At 46.0% G+C, this 21,806-nt stretch overlaps 2 pseudogenes; both read left to right on the plus strand.

Moving 5' to 3' along the window:
- Positions 1–1,844: 1,844 nt before the first annotated feature.
- On the plus strand, positions 1,845–7,758 carry LOC136502892 (BTB/POZ and MATH domain-containing protein 2-like; annotated as a pseudogene).
- A 6,873-nt stretch (positions 7,759–14,631) lies between these two features.
- LOC136502893 (uncharacterized) lies at positions 14,632–19,651 on the plus strand (annotated as a pseudogene).
- Positions 19,652–21,806: the final 2,155 nt, after the last annotated feature.

Here is a 21,806-nt window from a genome sequence, read left to right on the forward strand (position 1 = left end):
ACGGGCAACATGTTTCAACTTGGAGACATGAAACACCCGGGGGACAGTTGATGAAGCCGAGAGATCAAGCTGGTATGCCACTGGACCCATTTTCTTGCGCACCTAGAAAGGTCCAAAGAACTTGAAAGATAGCTTGTGATTGGCACTAGGAGCCACAGAGAAATGCACATAGGTTATATCTTGAGGAACACAGAATCCCCCCCACATCGAACACACATTTAGTTTGGTGTTTGTTGGCTTGACGTTTTCAACCCTTTCTAGGCAAAGAGTTGCTTGACATGGCAATAGGTGAATAGGAATCCAGAATGACCACCAACAGGGTGCATCATGCAATGCTGCCAAGATGGGCTGCTACAGTGAAGTGTTGTTTCCTAACCAGGTTCTAAGACTTATAGCATAGGATGCCATCTGACAGGGAGAAGTTGGTCACTAAATCTGGGGACATAGCAAGTTTGGACAAGATTGCTTGAGTATCAGGATCATGGGGATAACCAGAAAGAATGGTTGTGGTCAAATACTTGTTTCTATAAGTGGAGAGTTCTGCCATCTTAGGACCCAATGGCTTGATGATGTATGCCAGGGGGTGACCCTGCCGTATAGGACGCGCAGATTTCATGATCACAAGCATTAGTTTCAACACAGAAAGTCTTAGCGAAGTCAGACATGGCCAGAACTATGGCAGAACTGAGCGCTGTCTTCAGAGAATCACAAGCCTACCGATAGACGCTGGTCCAAATGAACAGAGTGCGATTCTTAATTAAGAAGCTCTGTCAACGATTTAGCTAAGACTGCAAATTGGTGGATGAATCTCCAGGGTAATAGCTAGCAAGTCTGAGGAAGCCATGGAGGTCCTTGAAATTTGTTGGTTGGGGCCAAAAAGTAATGGCCTGAATCTTATTAGGGTCAATAGAAACTCCTACCTCACTAATGATGTGTCCCAAGTAGGACAACTGGTGTTGTGCGAAGGTGAAGTTGCTATGCCTGACTTGCCACTGATCCTGAGCCAACAACTGAAAAACAGCATGCAAGTGGCTAACAAGGTCATCATAGGTGCGGCTATAAAACAATATGTCGTCCGAAAATACAAGAACACACTTTGTGAAGAAATGGTAGTAATGTAGAGTTCATAGCACCATAAAATGTCCCTAGAGCGCCACACAAGCGAAATGACATGACCTTGAACTCGAAGTGACCAAAGTGTGTTTAAAAAGTAGTTTTTAATTCTTCATCAGTCTTGAGGCGGATTTGATGGAATCAGAAGTTGAGGTAGAAGAGGAAAAGCAACTAGCTCATGACACTTCATATCCATTAGCTCATCCAAAATTGGTAGATGGAATTTGTCGCGGACAATGATGGAATTTAGGTGTCTATAATCGACACACGGTCGCCACAAACCATCCTTCTTCTTGACCAGAAGCATTGGTGATGAGAATGGGCTGGTGGTGGACTGGATAAACTTCTTGGTGAGCATGTCATGAACTTGAATTTTGATTTCATCTTTGAGATCCGGAGTGTACCGATACGGTCTTATGTCGATAGGTTGAGGACCAGGAATCAGTGGGATAGCATGATCATAATGATGGATGGGTGGTAATCCACTAACCAGTGCCAATACAGAAGCAAACTCCAGAAGTATAGCTTAAATTTCTAGAGGCAAGGCCGGGGCAGGTGCTTCTAGAACAGTGTTCGCTGAGAGGCTACAAACCTGAACCAAGAGATGCTCATTGGCCATTGGTAGAAACCCATTAATGGCAGCAAAGGAGCCATTTGAAATAGCCAAGAAGAATTGGGCATCAAATACTGTATGAATGGTAGGAACATCTGAGTGCTCTATGGCAGAATCTATGCCGGTGTCGGTTGTGGATTGGAGATGGTGGCGCGGCGCGGCTCTTTTGGTCTTCCCCAAGCGCGGCTCCGAGGGGCAGCTTCGAGCGGAGGTGGCTGGCGCCGTCGGCGGCGGCGGCTGTGCCGGTGTCAGTTGTGGATTGGAGATGGTGGCGCGGCGCGGCTCTTCTGGTCTTCCCCAAGCGCGGCTTCGAGCGGATGCGGCCGACGGGGGCTTCGAGCGGAGTGGCCGCTGGCGACCGCTTCGAGCAGAGGCAGCCTGCGGCAGCGGCTTTGAGCAGCGGCGGCAGCGGCTTGAATCGGCATGGAGGTAGCTACGAGCGATGATTTGGATTGGGCTTGGTTCTACGTTCTTTTCCTCTTTTTTTACAAAAACAGCTAAATGGCTATAGCTATATCCGGCTATAGCTAGGCTTAGCTGCTGAGGAGGATAACAGCTAAGAGGCTTAGCCGGAGATTTAAAACTTTGGATCCAACAACTCTTCCATGGTATGCAACTACATAGTGGTGGAACATTTGTGCCCATGTAACCATTTCTCAGCAACAATCACATACCCTCTAGCACGACAGTATGAACAAAGAGGAGAGTATTTCTTAGCCGCAGATGTCTTAGATGAAGTGCCATCACGAACATCAGCACCTTTAGTGGATGACATTGGCAGCATATCTTGACGTGGTGGCGGGGGAAGTGGAAATGGCCCCCGAGAGATCTGCTTATGGTAAAACATGATATCGGGCCTACATATTCACAACCGCCGCATGGGCACAACTGCCTCCTCCTACAACAAGGCCCAAGTGCAAGCAATATCCAAGGAAGACAATGGTTGAACAAGAACAATAAGGCGAATATCATCGCTTAAGCCATCAATAAAGCGCATGGTGTAAAACAAGGGATCAGATTTGTGACCATAAGCAACTAACTAATCAACCAACTTAGTGAATTTCTTAGCATAATCAGGCATGGATCCAGATTGTTTAAATGTGACAAAATTATCAAATCAAAAGCTCTAGGCGATCACAACCTAAGCGCTCAAGCACCACAGTACCAAATTGAGACCTGGTGGAAGTTTTTAGATGGAATTCAACCAATTACCACGGACGTGCAGCTGGTCCTTGGAGTGCACAGGCACAACACAAATCCAAATTGGATGTTCTACGTGATACATTTCAAAATAATCTTCGTATCTAGAGCTTGGGATTCTTGCCATCGGAAGGGGAGAAATAGAGTTTATGAAATTGGCTACTGTAATTGCCGAGGGAAGAACCTGATCTATCCAAATGAGGTTCTAGAGCAAATTGACCAAATGACATTTTAACAAGAGCAGGGGAGGTAGAAGTGAATGCACCCCTTCCCAAGACATGGGTGAAGACTATGGCAAACCTAGTGTCCTAGGAAGAATTTTCGATGAGGTGCCCAGTTGGTCCATTGACGGCGGAATTCGAAGCAGGCGAGCTGAGCACTCGGACGCCGACTTGGGTTGCAAGATGAGACCAGGTTCAGCGGTGGCGTGCTAAAGCATAGAGCGATCCCATTGGTGTGCCAGCTTGCCGACCTCCTACTTGGCGTCGTCTATGGAGGCCTCAATCTGGGGCGCCATTTGTCGAACACCTTGGCAGCGACTTCAAGAGCGACGACGTGAGAGCCGTGGTGGTGCTCGAAGTCATGGAAGTGTGCGCCCCACTTGAGGTCGTTCTTGGAGAAACACTTTTGAATATCCTCGAGGATGATTTTGTGTTAGGATCGATGGCTCCCAAGCTGCATTGCAGGAAGATGTAGTGTGGGTGGGGTGGAAATGGCTTCAGAATCTATGAACTCTCCACAAATCGAGCAGGCGGGAAGGGAATTATGGAATCGTAGATCCCGGCGGCAGCTCACCGATGGGATCCATGTTAGGCCAATCAGATCTGGTGATTGATCGATCGATGGAGTAGGAGCTCAAAATATTGGAGCGGAGGGATTGGTGAATCCGATACTAGAATGTTAAGGTAGGAGAAGCTAGCACGAAATTCAGATAGGCAGCGACAGTAGTTGAAGGTAGAACGAATAAAGCTTAAGAGTTTAGGAATTCTGTTACATTGCTGACCACACTCTCTTCTCTCTTCCCTTAATATGCTATCAGCTTCTATTACATATTCTAGACCCATTCTGGGCTGGCTATATGGATATTCTTAGTTCTGGTCTTGCGCAGCTCGCTTGGTGCCTGTGCTGCTGTTGTGCCTCTCCTGAGTGTTCCTCCTCGACTGTGGTAGTAGGTGATGTAGTAACATAATCTATCTTAAAATCCTAAAACATAAGTTTTTTTGGACGGAGGGAGTAAGAAATACGTTGTGTATCCTTCCATTATTTTTTTATTAAGTGAAAAAGAAGTGTGTGTGCGCGTGCACGCATTGTGCGTGTGTGCATGCATGTGTGTGTGTCACACATAAACCCTTTTGAAATATAAAATCAATGTCTGTTTCACAACACAAACAATATGGTCTCTCAATGTACCACATATGTGTTCGGGCTTTCCGCTCTCCGGTGTTTAGAGCGGAGTTCCTTGGTCCAATGAAGGAGAAAGCTGAAAATCTCATCAGGGTCGATGACATGGAGCCAATAATCTTCGAGGCTCTGCTTCACTTCATCTACACAGATCGTCTGCCTGATAGCTACAGCGATGGCCGAAATCCGGCGATCATGCACTTGCTGGTTGCCGCTGACCGGTATGGAGTGGAGAGGCTAAGGTTGTTGTGTGAAAGTAAGCTCAGCGAAGCCATTGATGTGGAAATAGTGGCGACGACGCTAGCTTTAGCACAGCGTAGCACAACTGCTCGCAGCTGCGACGAGCCTGCATTGGGTTCATGGCCTCGCCGAACATGCTTGGCCCAATCATGGAAACCAATGGATTCAATCATCTCATTGAAAGCTGTCCATTGGTGATGAAGGAGATTCCAGACAAGGTGTCCTGCATTTGGAGTGGTAAGCAGTGCCGGTGACAAGTGAGTGATACTGATTACAGTCAGTCATGTGTATTACTGTGACATATCTTTTAGGGAGTTGAGTTCATGATGTTTTTTAGAATGATAACAGTAACATCGGTTTCATGGAAAATGACTAAATAAAAATCGAAATTTCTCTAGGTTTGGGCATATGTTCAGTTGCTATCCATATGTGCGTTTGTTCTCTCAATATATACTGACCAGAAGTGACTACTGATACATCAGACATAGTGTATCAACAACAAAACTCTTATCTAAATGTCAGTATGGATTCACCTTTGTCCCCTTGTCGTTAAATTGTGGTATTTAAGTCGTGTGTGGTTCTGGTTCTGTGCTGTGGGTGCGTGGAGCTTTAGAATAATTTTTTCCTTCAATGAAAGTTGTGTTATGCTATGCATTGTGTTGCATTGGTCCTGAATCATTTCCCATCTGATGTCTATAATTTATCCATGGCAATGCATATATTCAGGTCCTAATGTTTCATTGAGAATTATTATATATGCTATAAAATTCTAATCAATGATCAGGACACCAAGGCTACAGCCAAATGTAAGGAAATGACCCCTCCTAGGGCATCCACCACAATTGCCTAGTGATGCAACTTGTAGCTTTTTCCTAGGGCTTGATGGTCTTCACGAAGCATATTCAACGAGGAGGTGTAGCTGCTATGGTTGTTTGTAGGACCTGTCCTGGGGGGTGGAGCAAAGGGGTGGCCGCTCCATGCTCCAAAAGGAAGGGCCCTCCCTAGGTATATATTATGTAGTATTAGCATGTGGCATATAGCCCAAAAATCCAAAACTCAAGAAGGTAGCAGCCTAACACCATGACATATCGCAAATTGACGCCACCTGAGCCATGCTGTGTGAAACAAATTACGCCTCGCTTTTTTACCCCCACTACGTTGTGACTCGCTGATTGCCCTAATCCATCGGAGCTGAAGTAGCTGGAATAATCCTTCAAGGAGTCAACAAGGAACTCATTCACTGCACTGACACCTCTTGATGGAGCTGATGTCGAGCATTCTAGTAGATCGACTACTACTTGGCGGCTTGCTTGTTGTGTACCTTGCACACAACCATTCATCCAGAACCTATATAAAACAAAAAATCACACAATAAAGTTATTGACACAAATTAAATTGTAAAATATTTTTCAACACAAGTATGCATATCATATCTATATAAGTAACGTTCCTAAAGTAGACTGAGTGTCATACCATGGATTGAAGCATAGGGTGGCGTTGTTGTGTCTACATTTTCTCTCGAGGCAGAATTAGTGCATGACCCACTTGGTCTTGAATCCCCTTGGGGCCTGCCAATACTTAGGATACTAGTGTTTTATTCATTTCCATACGTATAATACCAGTGTTTTCTTCCCCCAACAACTCCGACCTCTCGACCACCTTCAGAAGTAGCGTCTATCCAATTTAGCATCTTCTTGTCCTTTCCAATAACCGTCCTTGGTGGCGTAGTTGGGCCACATACCCATCAGGTATTTCGTGCCCCTTTCGTAAAAACAAATTGCACTCCTTCTCCCCTATCTCTTCTCCTTGCCTAACTATGGATTTTCAGTAAATGAAAACGCACCACATCAGTTGTGTGTGTGTGCGCACGCGCATACACACACATGTGTCTTGAACATATACAAAACAAAAAAAAACCATACATCAAAGTTTCTTGATATAAATTAAATTAGGAAATTTCTATTTATCTATCAACACATGTTTCTTGGAAAAATTTATCAGATACAATACAAATAAATTATAACAAACTTTTTCCAATGTACGAATCACCAAAACTGAAGCACATTCCGGTGGTGATTACATGCACTGATGTCGTCCCAAAAAGAATCATTGAGTGAGTAAAGGAAAAACAATAAAGTATTGCATGAGTGAAACATATGTTATCTATGAGACATATGTTATCTATGTGACTATGTCACCACCACGGGGGGAAATTCTCCGTCCCCGTCCCCATCAACGTTAGCGGAGACATATGTTATCTATGTCACCACCACGGGGAAAAATTCCATTATTTTTTTGTTAAGTGAAAAAGAAGTGTGTGTGCGCGTGCACGCACTGTGCGTGTGTGCATGCATGTGTGTGTATCACACATAACGGTCCCTTTTGAAATATAAAATCATTATCCGTTTCGCCACACAAAAAGTATGGTCTCTCAACGTATGAGCTACTTACTGAGTTAGCAACCAACAAAACTTCCACGAAATAACTAGAGCTTTTGCTGCGAAAGAGCAGGGCTTGCCGTACCTCAACAGGGACTGCCTCACGATCAGGTGTGTGTTGACGGTCGTGATCGAGTCCCGCACCGTGGAGAACGAGATGACCTCTGTCGTCGTCCTGCTGTCTAGCCTGCACTAGGACTTTGGGAGATGTTGAGTGATGGCGAAGAGGTGGACGTCACATTCACTGTGGACAGCCAGATGTTCCGTGCCCACAAATGTGTCCTGGCTTCCCCTCTCCGGTGTTTAGAGCGCAGCTCTTTGGTCCAATGAAGGAGAAAGCTAAAAATCTCATCAGGATCGATGACATGGAGCCAACAATCATCGAGGCTCTGCTTCACTTCATCTTAACAGATCGTTTGCCTGATAGCTGCAGTGATGGCCGGAATCCGGTGATCACACACTTGCTGGTTGCCGCAGACAGGTATGGAGTGGAGAGGCTAAGGTTGTTGTGTGAAAGTAAGCTCAGCGAAGCCACATTGATGTGGAAACAGTGGCAACGAAGCTAGCTTTGGCAGAGCAGCACAACTGCTTGCAGATGCGACGAGCCTGCATTTGGTTCATGGCCTCGCCGAACATGCTTGGCCCAATCATGGAAACCGATGATTCAATCATCTCATTGCAAGCTTTTCATTGGTGATGAAGGAAATTCTAGATGAGGTGTCCTGCATTTGGACTGGTAAGCAGTGCCTGTGACAAGTGAGTGATACTGATTCTTAGTCGGTGTTCAGTTATCTACAGTTAGTCATGTGCTTGTGCTGCTATTGTGCCTCTCCTTGAGTGTTCCTCCTCGACTATGGTAGTAGGTAAGTAGTAACATAATCCGTCCTAAAATCCTATAACATAAGTTTTTTTTGGACGAAGGGAGTAAGAAATATGCTGTGTATCCTTCCATTATATTTTTTTGTTAAGTGAAAAAGAAGTGTGTGTGCGCGTGCACGCATTGTGCGTGTGTGCATGCATGTGTGTGTATCACACATAACAGTCCTTTTTAATTTGCAATATAAAATCAATGTCCATTTCACACACAGTATGATCTCTCAATATATATACGAGCTACTTATTAATGAGTTAGCAACCAACAAAACCGCCACGAAATAACTAGAGCTTTTGCTGCGGAATAGCTTGAGAATTATTATATATGCTTTAAAATTCTTCATCAATGATCATGACACGAAAGCCACAGACAAATGTAAGGAAATGGCCCCTCCTAGGGCATTCGCCACAATTGCCTAGTGATGCAACTTGTAGCTTCTTCCTAGGGCTTGATGGTCTTCACGAAGCATATTCAACGAGGAGGTGTAGCTCTCGTAAAAAAATGAGGAGGTGTAGCTGCTATGGTTGTTTGTAGGACCCATCGTCCTGGGGGTGGGGCAAAGGGGTGGCCGCTCTAGGCCCCAAAAGGAAAGGCCCTCCCGAGGTATATATTATGTAGTACTAACATGTGGCATATAGCCCAAAAATCCAAAACTAAAGAATGTAGCAGCCTAGCACTGAGACATATCGCCAATTGACGCCACATGAGCCATGTTGTGTGAAACAAATCACGCCTCGCTTTTTGACCCCAACTACGCTGTGACTCGTTGATTGCCCTGATCCGTCGGAGCTGAAGTAGCTGGAATAATCAAGGAACTCATTGACTGCACTGACCTCGATGGAGCTAACTTCGAGCATTCTAGTAGATCAACTACTAATGGAAGGCTTGCTTGTTGTGTTTGTGTACCTTGCACACAACCATTCATCCAGAACATATATAAAACAAAAAAATTGCACATTAAAGTTTATTGACACAAACTAAATTGTAAAATATTTTCAGCACAAGTATACATATAAGTAACGTTCCTCAAGTAGACTGAGTGTCATACCATGGATTGAAGCATAGGCTGGCGTTGTTGTGTCTACATTTTCTCTCCAGACAGAATTCATGCATGACCCACTTGGTCTTGAATCCCCTTGGGGCCTGCCAATACTTAGGATACCAGTGTTTTTTAAGAGAACACGACTTCACACGTATTTCATTAAGAAGAAGAGCTGAAAGAACGGCTTACACAATGTAGCTACGGGAGAAGAACCCCGTAGTGTCGGTTACTAAACCACAGAGGAAGTGGTTAGGAGAACCTAATCAACAGCAGAATAGCAACAAAGGCGTTAGGGAGAGGCCCTCCACCACACACCTAACCGACTGGACCTTTAAAGGAAGAATACATCAACGCAAGGGTGCCCGCAAACGAGATGAAGCCTTTAGATGGGCCTGGAGCTATGGATGTCTGGTGCTCTGCTCTTTGGTTCATCTCTCAACTCTCATACACATTGTGCCGGGGCGGGAAGCGAGGATTGGGGATGGGGACCAGGGCGGGCCCTCCAGGGAAGAGGCAGCACCGCCAGATGATGTGTTCAAGGATAAGGAGATGATGCATGTGAAAACGGTGCACGGCTAGCCCCACGTGGTGGACCATGTCGGAGAAGACCTGCGGCGGCGCAGCAGGCTGTACGAGCACGACGAGGGCGGCGTCGCCGAAGCTGCGGCGAGCCAAGTCGGAGAACGGCATACGACGACAATGATGGTCTGCAGAAGCAGCAACAGCAGCAGCGACGCCGGTGGAGCAAGGGATGGATGACGGAGAGGCATTCCGTAGGCGGTTGAGACGTTCATCGTGAAGCAGCAGACCTGGTTCCACCGTGAGGAGTCCCTGATCATCGCCCGATGCCCATGGGGGATCAAATGGCCCCATCCCCTAATAGGGGAATTCCCCGCGGGAAATCAGGGATCGGGCCAATTGCCATCTTTAGTTTGCATCCCTTCTCCCCCCATCTTCGCCTTGTTTAACTATTAAATTCTAGCAAGTGAAAACACACCACACCCGTTGAATTAAAGATGTATGCGCGCCTGTGTGCACGTGATTGTGTCGGTGTGTGGCTCTTGTGTGTGCGCGCACGCATGTGCCCTGTGCGCGTACGTGCGTGGGTGTGTGGCTTGTGTGCGTGCTTGTGCGTGTGGCTTGTGTGCATGTGTGTTTCCCATTTGATATTTGAGCCACATAACTTTTATGCAAAATAGTTTGCGAAGTACCATAAAATGGTAACTGAGTTGTTGCGGGGTGGGGAAGCGAGGATTGGGGATGGGACTAGGGTGAAGCCCTCTGGGGAGGAGGCGGTGCCACTGGAGGAGGTGTTCGAGAACAGGGAGGCGGTGCACGTGAATACCATTTGCGCCCAGCCCCCGCGGCGGACCATGTCAGAGAAGTCCCACGGTGGCGTAGCAAGCCGTACTAGCACGATGAGGGTGGCGTTGCCAGAGTTGCGGCAACCAAGTTGGAGAACGGCAAGCGGTGGCAACGACGGTCGGCGGTAGCGGCAACGATTGCGGCGGCGCCAGTGGAGCTAGGGATGGATGATAGAGAGGCGTTCTGGCAGGCGGTTGAGGTGTTCATCTCGAAGCAGCAGACCTGGTTCCACCGCGAGAAGTCCCCTTGATCATCGCCCGATCCCCATGGGGGATCGAATGGCCCCACCCCCTAATAGGGGAATTCCCCACTGGGAATCGGGGATTGGGCCCATTGCCATCTTTAGTTTGCACTCCTTCCCCATCTTCGCCTTGTTTAACTATTGAATTCTAGAAAGTGAATACACACCACACCGGTTGAAATAAAGATGTGTGCGCGTGTGTGTTGGGGTGTGGCTCTTGTGTGTGTGCCCGCGCGTGGCCTGTGCGTGTGCGTATGCGCACATGCGTGGTTTTGTGGCTTATGTGCGTGCTTGCGTGTGTGGCTTGTGTGTGCGTGCACACACACCACGCGTGCGTGCGTGTGTATTTCCCATTAGATATTTGAGCCATATAAATTTATGCAAAATAGCTTTTGAAGTACCATAAAATAGGAATTGAGTTGTTGCGGGGCGGGGCGGGGAAACTAGGATTGGGGATGGGGACCAGGGCGGAGCCCTCCGGGGAGGAGGCGGCACCGCCGAAGGAGGTATTCGACGACAGCAAGGAGGCGGTGCACTGAAGACGGTGGGCGCTCAACCCCCACGGTGGACCATGTCGGAGAAGACCCGAGCGACGTAGCAGGCCGTATGAGCACGACGAGGGTGGCATCGCCAGAGCTGCGGCGACCATGATGGAGATCGGCAAGCGGCGACAACGGTAGTCAGCGGCAGCGGCGGCGCCGGTGGAGGTGGGGATGGACGATGGAGGGGCATTCTGGTAGGTGGTCGAGGTGTTCATCGTGAATCAGCAGACCTGGTTCCACCGCGAGGAATCCCTAATCATCGCCCGATCCCCATGGGGGATCAAATGGCTACATCCCCTAAAAGGGGAATTCCCCACGAGGAATCGGGGATCAGGCCCATTGCCATATTTAGTTTGCGCCGGTTCTCCCCCATCTTTGCCTTGTTTAACTATTGAATTCTAGCAAGTGAAAACACACCACACCAGTTGAATTAAAGATGCGTGCGCGCGTGTGCACGTGCGTGTGTGTCGGTGTGTGGCTCTTGTGCGCGCGCGCGTGGCCTGTGCGTGTGCGTATGCGCGCATCCGTGGGTGTGTGTCTTGTGTGCGTGCTTGCCTGTGTGTTTCCCAATAGTTATTTGAGCCATATAACTTTTGTGCAAAATAACTTCTGAAGTACCATAAAATGGTAATTGAGTTGTTGCAGGGCGGGGAAGCGATGATTGGGGATGGGGACCTGGGCTGAGTCCTCCTGGAAGGAGGTGGCGCCACCGGAAGACGTGTTCGAGGACAAGGAGACAGTGCACGTGAAGATGGTGCGTGCCAAGGCCCCCGTGGCGGACCATGTCGGAGATGACCTGTGGCGGCACAGCAGGCCGTACGAGCACAATGAGGGAGGCTTCGTCGGTGCTGCGGTGAGCCAAGTCAGAGAACGGCGGGCGGCAACAACGGTGGTTCGCAGCAGCGGCAGGGGCGGCGCCGATGGAGCTAGGGATGGACAATGCAGAGGCATTCCGACAGGCAGCCGAGGCGTTCATGGTGAAGTAGCAGACCAGGTTCCACTACGAGGAGTCTTTGATCATCGCCTGATACCCATGGGGGATCAAATGGCCCCATCCCTATCCTCTAATAAAGAAATTCCCCGCAGGGAATCAGGATTGGGCCCATTGCCATCTTTAGTTTGCACCCCTTCTCCCCCATCTTCGCCTTGTTTAACTATTGAATTCTAGCACATGAAAACATACCACCCCGGTTGAATTAAAGATGCGTGCGCGTGCGTGTGCGCATGCGTGTGTGTCGGTGTGTGGCTCTTGTGTGTGCGCGCGCACGTGAAAACATACCACCCCGGTTGAATTAAAGATGCGTGCGCATGCGTGTGTGTCAGTGTGTGGCTCTTGTGTGTGCGCGCGCATGCGCTCGTGCGTGGTTGTGTAACTTGTGTGCTGGCTTGCGTGTGTGGCTTGTGTGTGAGCGCACACATGCCATGCATGCTCGCGTGTGTGTTTCCCAATTGATATTTGAGCCATATAACTTTTATGCAAAATAGCTTCTAAAATACCATAAAATGGTAACTGAGTTGTTGCTCATCCGCATACATTTCAAGCCACGGGGAAGCAGTAGCAACCAGCCAAGCATGCATCCAATTCCACATTTTCTTGTTGACAAAAGAAAGCCATCGTGCACATAGTCCAACACATCACATCCAAACTGAAGAACTGAAAAAGGGTGACGGCACAACGGAGCCGATGTAGAACTCTTGATTCACTTGATTTGTATATTTGTAAGACTGATATGTTGCAATGTAGATTACAACCTCTTAAAGAGTGGGTACAACGTTTGCGAACTTGCATTCTACATACAAAATATAGTACACTTCTTTCTTATGCTATATAGAAACAGATTCTGCTATGCGCAAGATTCTTCATTGGATGGGTTGGTTGGCAAGGACCAAGGCCACTCACAAAATTGCCCACTGCCACACCAGCCATCTTTCTCACCTTCAGACAGCCTTGACCCAGCAGCATTAGACTCATCGCCCGATATAGTCGACCGTGCAGTTCTCACTTGTCCTTGAGCCATTCAAGCACCTTCGCTGCCTCTAGAACATCCTGGACCTGCATCATTGAATTCCACATAGAAATACGTACAAATGAGGTTTTCCATTCATGGGAAAAGAAAAAGTTAGGCAGATAATCCCTTTTAGCATAGAACTTATGATTCACTGATAGTTGACATCTGTGAGATGAAAAGACACAATAATAATATCAAAAAAAATGAAAATTGCAGTTAAATCAGAAAAAATAGCCAGGCTGCAGTTTAGACGTCTAGTGAAGGAACTCACAACCAGAAATACCCAAATCAAGGAATTGAATACCTGCTGCCTGATGTTGTCCTCATCATAGTCTTGATTGTACTGTTTGACCTCTGCTATGGAGTTTTCAACTTCCTTCATGAGCTGTTCAGTTGAGTACTGCATGAATGCAATTAGTAGATGCTGATAAAAGATGCTGCGCAAAATTGCGGACCCGAACCCCTAACTTGAGCTATTTACCTATTTGTATTCGGAATTTTGGATCTGAAGTAATCACAAGTGTATACATGTATTATCGGTAATTCTTCGTATAGGGCGTCCGTCTATGCCGGACGCTCCAGATGGTGGGCCGTCCGCGCCAGCCCAACGACCGTCCCTTTATGTGCTCATCCACTCGCCTCCAACCATTCTAAAAAAACTCACCTCACCGCAGCGCCACGACAGGTCTCCGCGAGACCGCGACCGCGCTCCGCCGCGCTGCTTCGGCGCGGCTGCCGTGTTCTCCACCGCGCCTCCGCTCCTCCAGGTGGCTTCTCCACCGTGCCAGAGCTAGCACAATAGCCCATCTTCCTCCCTCTCCACCACGCCTCTCGCCCGCCCAGCCTTCTCCAACAGACCTGCCGTGGCCTTCTCCACCAGAGCGGCGAGCACCGCGCCACCGGCGAGCTCTACACCGGTGAACTCCACGCGCTGATGATCCTCCATTGGGAGCAAGCGTATGTTGCAAGTGTTTCAGATGTTTCAGAGGTATGTTGCAAGTATTTTATGCGGATGTTGCAAAAGTAGATCAGGATGTTGCATATGTTACAAGTGTTTCAAAGGCATGTTGCAAGTGTTTGTTCAAAATGTTTCATCTGTTTTAGACGTATGTTGCAAGCGTTTCGATCTGGATGTTGCATATGTTTCACACATATATATCGCAAGAGTATGCTCGAAATGTTTCAGCTGTTTCAGTCTTATGTTGCAATAAGTGTTTTCATGTTACAAGTTGTAAGTGTTTTATCTGGATGCTGCATATATTTCACACACATGTTTCAAGCATAGGTTCCAAATATTTTCATCTGCTTCAGATGTATGTGGCATCCAAGTGTTTCATATTTCAGAGGTAGAGAGTCGTGGGGCACGGCCGGACGCCGGGGGATGGGGCACGGTGAGACAGTGCCAGCGGATGGGGCGTGCTGGGGCTGGCGGTCGAGGCGTGCGACGCACCTAGGGTCGTGCAGACAGGGCGCGCTCGTCCAGTCGTCATCATCCCTGCTCTTGGGTTTTGCCCATGCGGAGAGAGGAGGGGGTTCAAGGGGAAGGAGCGCGCATGGGCAGCAGCAGGTGCGGGGAGGAGGCATGGTGTCCAGACTCACGGAGAGGAGAGGAGGGGGTAAGGAGGAAGGAGGGGGCGGGCGCGGAGTTTCCACGGGCGTACATGACGGTGATGCTGGCATGGGCGCAGGTGGCGTCGACCACGTCGGTGGTGGCGCCAGCGTTCCTCTGGGCTCCCAAAAACTACGGGTGGGTTTGTTGCGCACTTGTGCTTATCTTTTGCGTCACTATCGTGATTTAGAGAGCTTGAGCTATAGATAAGATTCGTGAAATTACTATTGAAGTGTTTTGGCTACTCTGCTTATAACCCAAAAAGTATAAACTATAATGAATCGGTATACAAAGCATTGCCATGACTCATGAAACGCACACATTTTCCATTCTTGTTCGAGGAACACTTTCTTTATCTAAACTTTGTTCATGATCGCTCCTGTTGACTAAGTAGAAAACTGCCTCCAATCAGTGGAATAATTAACTCATCATTTGTTAAAGTCGACCTTATTGGGAGCAAGCAACTGTTTAGTACATATTTGATTTGTGCAATATCACATTGCATTAGCTGATTTTTACCTATAATTTTGGAAAGTTAAGTTCACCGAATACAATCATTGAAAAGTCAAGATTGAGACTTTATGCCTAGGGAATACATAGATTCGATGTCCTTTTTCAAGAAATGAATGATTAACTGACAAGCCTATATTTTTTTATGTTGCACACTACACATTGGGGATACTATATCTTGTGCCTAAAAATACTTTGTGCCCTTATTTTTGGTACTGAAGCATGAACTGGTGCTAGCTTTGGCTCTTCTTTATATGGGCCACCTTTAGCCTCTAAATAGCAATGGGGATTGAAGCCATGAGTTCAATTTAACAAAACAGTGTTTAGTTCTTAGAAGTTCCAGGTTTCTTTTATCAGAGAATTTTGCATCAACACAGTGCCTAGGTTCATGTCACGCATGCCTAGTTTCTAATGCATATGATGGGTGCAATACTGTTCTTATACTGTGATGTCCATAATCAGCCTTTCTCAATGATTTGAGTTAGTTACTTTCTTACAAGATACCGTGTTACCTTGCTCAACGTTGATGTCTCATCAGTTCACTTAGATTCTACTTGAGCCAAACTTGCTAGCTCATTAAAAAGATTTCTTACCTTCAAATTATTATTATAGAAAAACACATGCCAGCTCACTACTCTAGAATTTACCTCATTCTGTTTATCATCCAGATTCCATTCTGATGATGCTAAATAAGTGGTCCACTATCAGACATTGTAACTATCCTCGCTGGTGAAACTTAAGCTCTCACGCAACTTCTTCTAATTATCAGCTGTTGCAAGTTTAATCAGTTCCCTGGATCATGATATCGTGATTTTATTATTAGTGTTCACGGGAGGATGCTCAGAAGAATATAATGTTGATGTTGCAATTGTTTTTCTTGGCTCAAAGGTACTTATTTTATACCTATCTATATTTTACTGGCTTGAAACTATCTTGAGCAAATACAGTTGAATTAAATAAAATTTTTTGAACTGAAGCAGTGCCTGTGCATAGATTCAAAAAAATTAAAAGTCGATATTTCTGATAAATATTGTCTGTTTTTTTTTTACGCAAAAAACTGTGGGGGAGATCGCCACAGTGAGCTTTTGTATTTATATTGGGTACAGAGGATTACAAACCTTAATTAACTGAAAGCATCTAACCAATGACAGAAGGATGACCTAAGGTCAGTCCTAAATCTAACTGACTGCAGCATACATTGGTTTTTGAAATTGGCTAGCCAAATAGAAGGATTAGGAGTTCCCCTGTGAAAAATCTTGTCGTTGCGGAGCTTCCAAAGTTCCCATGCTGCAATAAGGGAGGCTTCTGTGAAAAACTCTGCCATGAGTGTCTCGTGCTCTGACAAATCTTTCTGTGTGAGGAAGGCTGCTGTCCCATGCGAAGTTGATGGAACTCCAACACTGACCAGCGAATGGGCAATCGAAGAAAAGGTGCTCAATGTCTTCTTCCATGCCGGTGCTGCACATAACACAAAGGGCATCATCCTGGATGTTTAAGTGCCTTCTTCGCAGCATCGTTTTTGTATTCAGTCGATCTACCAGAACCAACCACGCAAAAAATTTTACTCAGGGAGTGCAGCTAGATTTCCACAGCATCTTGTATACCGGGTGGGCATCCACACCACTGAAGGCATGTCAATAAAAACGTCGAGAGGTATACCTTGTGCCCCAAGTTGGTGACCACATGTCAGCAGTACCATCATCGTATCCTACTCCTTCCAAATGACTCTGTAAGGCCTGCATTTCATCATACGCCTCGATAGACAACGGCAGTGCAAAGACATTGCTCAGGTCTTGCTCTAGCACCATTTGCTGTACCGAGATACTACTATCTTTTGCAAACGAGTGCAGTCTGGGATACTCCAGGGATAGGATCGAGTTCAACCAGAGGTCATCCCAGAAGGAAACTGTGGAGCCACATCACCGAGGGTGCACCTCGCGGTACCTCTGTATATGATATTGAGACGCATAACATCACGCCACCAGAATGATCCAAGTTCCCTGTACTCATGGGGGACTCTACCGTCATAATACTTGCTCCATACCAGGTGAACCCATGGAGTATCCACCTTGTTATAGAACTTGTCGATCTGTTTGAGCAGAAGAGCATCATTCTGCAGTCTCAAATTAATAACTCCGAACCCTCCTTTTTCTTTTGGTTTCACAACAGTTGGCCATGCCACCAGATTACCTCCTTTTGCAGTATCATCATTCCCCCGCCATAGGCATTGCTTGCGTGCTCGGTCAATATTATCAATGAATCCTTTTCGTACCTTGATAGTGCATAAAGTGTAGGTGACAATAGGAGTGATTACTGAATTGACCATTTGCAATCTACCTGAGTAGGATAACCACGTGGAGCAGGCAGATAGCCTCCGTTCTACTCTGTCCATGATCGGTGACAAGTCTTCAATCCGTGGCTTGGTAGTCCCCATTGGTAAGCCCAAATATGTAAAGGGCAGAGCACCTATCTGACAGCCAAATGTGTTGGCTAAGTGGAGCATCTTCTCAGGCGCTACATTAATTGGCATCATCTGCGACTTACTGAAATTTACTTTGAGCCCCGAAGAAATTTCATAGCTGTTCAGGAGGGCCTTTAGGAAGAATAGTTGGTTTGCATCTGCTTGGAGGATGAGTAGAGTGTCATCCGCGTACTGAATTATTGGGAATTAATCTTCATCATGTGGGATAGGGGCGCGCACTAGGCCCATGCTGGCGGCCGTGTTCATCAGTATTTGGAGCAATTCTGCTGCGAGGACGAAGAGCAGGGGTGACAACGGATCACCTTGTCAGATGCCCCTTTTGCATTTGAAGAACTTTCCAGGGACACCATTAAGAAGCACCGCAGACAAGCCAGATGATAGGATAGCACGAGTCCATGACAACCATCTTTCCGGGAACCCAAACCTTTCCAACATATGCAGAATAGCAGAGTGCTGATAAATATTGTTTGTTGATTCCGCGAAGCCATAAAACTAGCAAATTCTCCACCTTTTTATCAATATATGGTGAGGTTATTACTAAGATAGTCATGTTTTCTGTTTTCACTGACCATTGACTTGTTTTTCCCCCTTAGCTACATTCGTCAGACATATCTAAAGATACACAAATTGATCCAGCGTTAGCAGATACACTGAAGGTAACCATTAGCACTCTTATTTCCCTCAGTTATTGTTTAACTGAAGCATCAAATTCCTAATTGCTTATAATCGTTATGCCTACCAGGTCTCCTTCAAAAGTTCAGAGTTTTCCATCGCATACCCCTATGTTTCCACATCAGATGATGAGAAATTGGAAAATTCATTTCTGACTGGCTTTGCTGAGAATTGTAACAATGGCTTTGAAAGAAATCGTATCTCCTACAGAGACACGTGCACTGTAACTGGTCAAGATCTGAATAAACATCATGGCATGGATTCTATCCATGTAAGTTATTACATAATTTGTTAGTTCTTCTATGCTATATCTGTTTCGTATATTGACAGCATTTACATTCAAGGACCTAGTGACGTCACGAATGAGAAACAACCCAAGTGGACAGAGTGATCTAATTGTCTTCTGCAGTGGTGGTTTCAAGGATTTATACCCTGCAAAAACAGAAGGTTAGGATAGGACTTCTTACATTATTCTTCCACTTTCAACTGTACAGCTGAAAGTTAATTTGGTACTAATGTCACTGCAGGAGAGTTGCTTTCTGACCTGATTGCCATGCTGAAGAAGTCTGGAGCTAAATATACCATTCTTTATGCCTCTCAACCATCTGGTTTACTGGAAAGCCCTTCCAACCTGCCATTAGGCAGGATTCTTGAAGGGAAGAACAATACTACTAAGGCTGGCCTGGGCAAATGTGACGGAGAGTGCCTAGTCAAATAAACTCTTCTGGAGGGAACTTTTGTTGTAGGTTGTTACCTGTACTCTGTTTCATTCGTGGTTAGCTCTAATCTGAAATGTAGGCTCATGTGTGAGACGATACTTCACAAATCAATATACCTTGTATCCTTGCAATATTGTCTCACACCTGTCTACTATGTTCAGGGAATAGTGCTTCTTATCATCTTGATATCAGGACTCATGTGTATGATGGGAATTGATACTCCATCAAGGTTTGAAGCTCCCCAGGAATCTTGATTCATTTCCATGCAGATCAGACTGATAGCTTGATGAGGCAAGGATTATGAATGCCAATATTTGTTGGTCTGTGCTGTGAATATAGTTAGCTTCCTATTCAAAGTGCCTTGTGTATTTCACATTACATACCCCTACGAAGATCTAGCTGAGCTTTTGCACGCATTTGCATAAAGCTTGTGTTGTAACAGATCAAGCATGGCTCCCGGTCTTTTCTGTGAATAACCTGCAATTCAGGTAACAAATAAGATGGCACTTTGCATCAACAAAATGAAATCTTGTTACTGTACTTAAACATCTGTCACGTGCTCACGCCTATTTACATCTTGTGTCCCAATTGAAACTGTAAATTGTTGCTGTCGCTGTTGCCAAGATGTACAATCTGTGACAGACTGCAATACATTGATCCTCTGTATGTGAAACACATTGGCTAATTGATGATATCCTTGGTCCTTACGGCTGATTAACATGTTTTAGGATCGTGTGTTAGTCTAATGAAGCAACATGATTTGTTCTCAATTCTAATGGGGTTTCAATTTAAGCCTAAATTGAGAAGCCTCTCAGTGTACATTTTAGGTTTATTTGTTGGCCAAAATCGATCCTCAATTCCTCATAGTGCTACAATTTGAATTATTATCTATGTAACTCGTATCAAGAATATACTCATGTAGAACGTGCAAATAGATCGATCTTCCCATGCTGCTATTAGAAGATCTAGCGGAAGGGCTAGGGTATCTTTATGTCCATTGAAACCAAGGGGATGATAGGGGAGGAGAATGTGAAAGCGAAAGGGCTAGTTTGGATGGGGGGGGGGGGGGGGGGGGGGGGGGGGTGATAAACCTAGTGGAAAGGGAAGCCCTGGAGGCATTTTATTTCCTTGGGTAGAACTTCCCATCCCCCAGCCACTATCTTAGAATGTCACAAAACTTCCAAAAAAAAATCAAGAAAAGTTATAGAAAAGGGTGTCCTTCCTCCTCGTCCTCGCCCCCACCGCCTCCTCGCCCTCGCACCTCCTCGTCGTCCTCGCCCTCGCGCCCCACCGTCGCTTGCCTCACTGGCGACCCCTCCTCCTTGTCCTCGCCCCCGCCGCTGCCCACCGCCCCACTTTCTTCCCCTCCCCCTCCTTCCGCGGCGAGCTCCGGTGAAACCCTAGCGTGCCTGTGGCGGCCGCCTTCTTCCCCTCCCCCTCCTTCTTCCGCGGCGAGCTCCACCGTTGTCCCTGGCCGGCCTTCCTCTCCCAAACCCCCTTCTATGCTCGTCGGAGATGGAGAAGAAGAGAGGGAGATTACGGGAGCGGGAGATGTCGGAACCCTAACGCCTAGGCGAGGTCTCCGTCTTCGTCGTTGCCGCTGTCTTCTTCCTGTCCGGTGGGTCGCAGGCACGTGGGCATAGGCGCGGGCGCATCAACTGACAGGTAAACAAAATACCAGGCACCTGCATTTGAGTAATTCTGTATAAAACTTGGGAGTTTATGTTCTGTGCATCCATAGTGCTAAGATGCGATTAGTTAATGGCTAGCATGCATGATATATGCCTACAGAATTAAAAACAAAACATTTTTAGAAAAAAAAACAAAAAGGATCAACAAGCTACATCACTTACCAAGTCACATCCACCACATTCCAAGGTACATATATTGTTTTTTAGAAATTTAGACAACACAGTCAGCTGGATACAAGGGTGTAAGAGGTAAGTAAATAACAAAGTATTAAGCTTCTACTTAGCTACAAAACCTATTATATATTTGGTTGGAGAAGTTCAAAAAAAATTTGGCCGGATAGAATTCTAAAGTTTTGCCGGGTAGAATTCTAAAATGACCCATATTTGATACTTCACTAAAGTGCCTTTTTTCTTGCTATCTAGCCACAAAATCTTTGTCTCATTCTTAGTGAAGTATCAAATCATTGTTGTACCATAAGTGATTTGAAGCCATGAATTGAACTCACACGTGTTGAAATGGTTCAAGTTAGAAGCCCAAGGTTGTGTTGCTCAAGAAGAATGAGACAAAGATGGTTGCAAACCCTAATGAAGATATACCGAGAAGAAATGGCATATGAAGATATTGATGATTCAAGTGAGTAAAATAGACATACTCCCTATGTCCCAAAATAGTAGTCGTTCTCGCTTCTCGAGAAGTCAACACTTTTTGACTTTGACCAATTATATTTAAAAGAATATTAATATTTATAATACATAATTAGTATTATAAGATATATCATTGAATATACTTTCATAATAAACTTATTTAGAGATATAAATGTTGCACGTATTTTCTACAAACTTAGTCAAAGTTAAGAAAGCTTGACATGCATGTATCCCATAACGACTTTCTTTCTGGGACGGAGGGAGTATTCTTTTTATCTTGAGTATAGGTATGTCGTACCACTAAGAGGGATGCAATATGAATAGGTCAACATGTGTCTAGCTCATTAATGTGGGGGTATTTATACCCTCCCCCTCATTTCAGGGGGTTGTTGCTGCCTAG

This window comes from Miscanthus floridulus, chromosome 14, assembly GCF_019320115.1.
Source record: "Miscanthus floridulus cultivar M001 chromosome 14, ASM1932011v1, whole genome shotgun sequence".
NCBI classification, from domain to species: Eukaryota; Viridiplantae; Streptophyta; class Magnoliopsida; order Poales; family Poaceae; genus Miscanthus; species Miscanthus floridulus.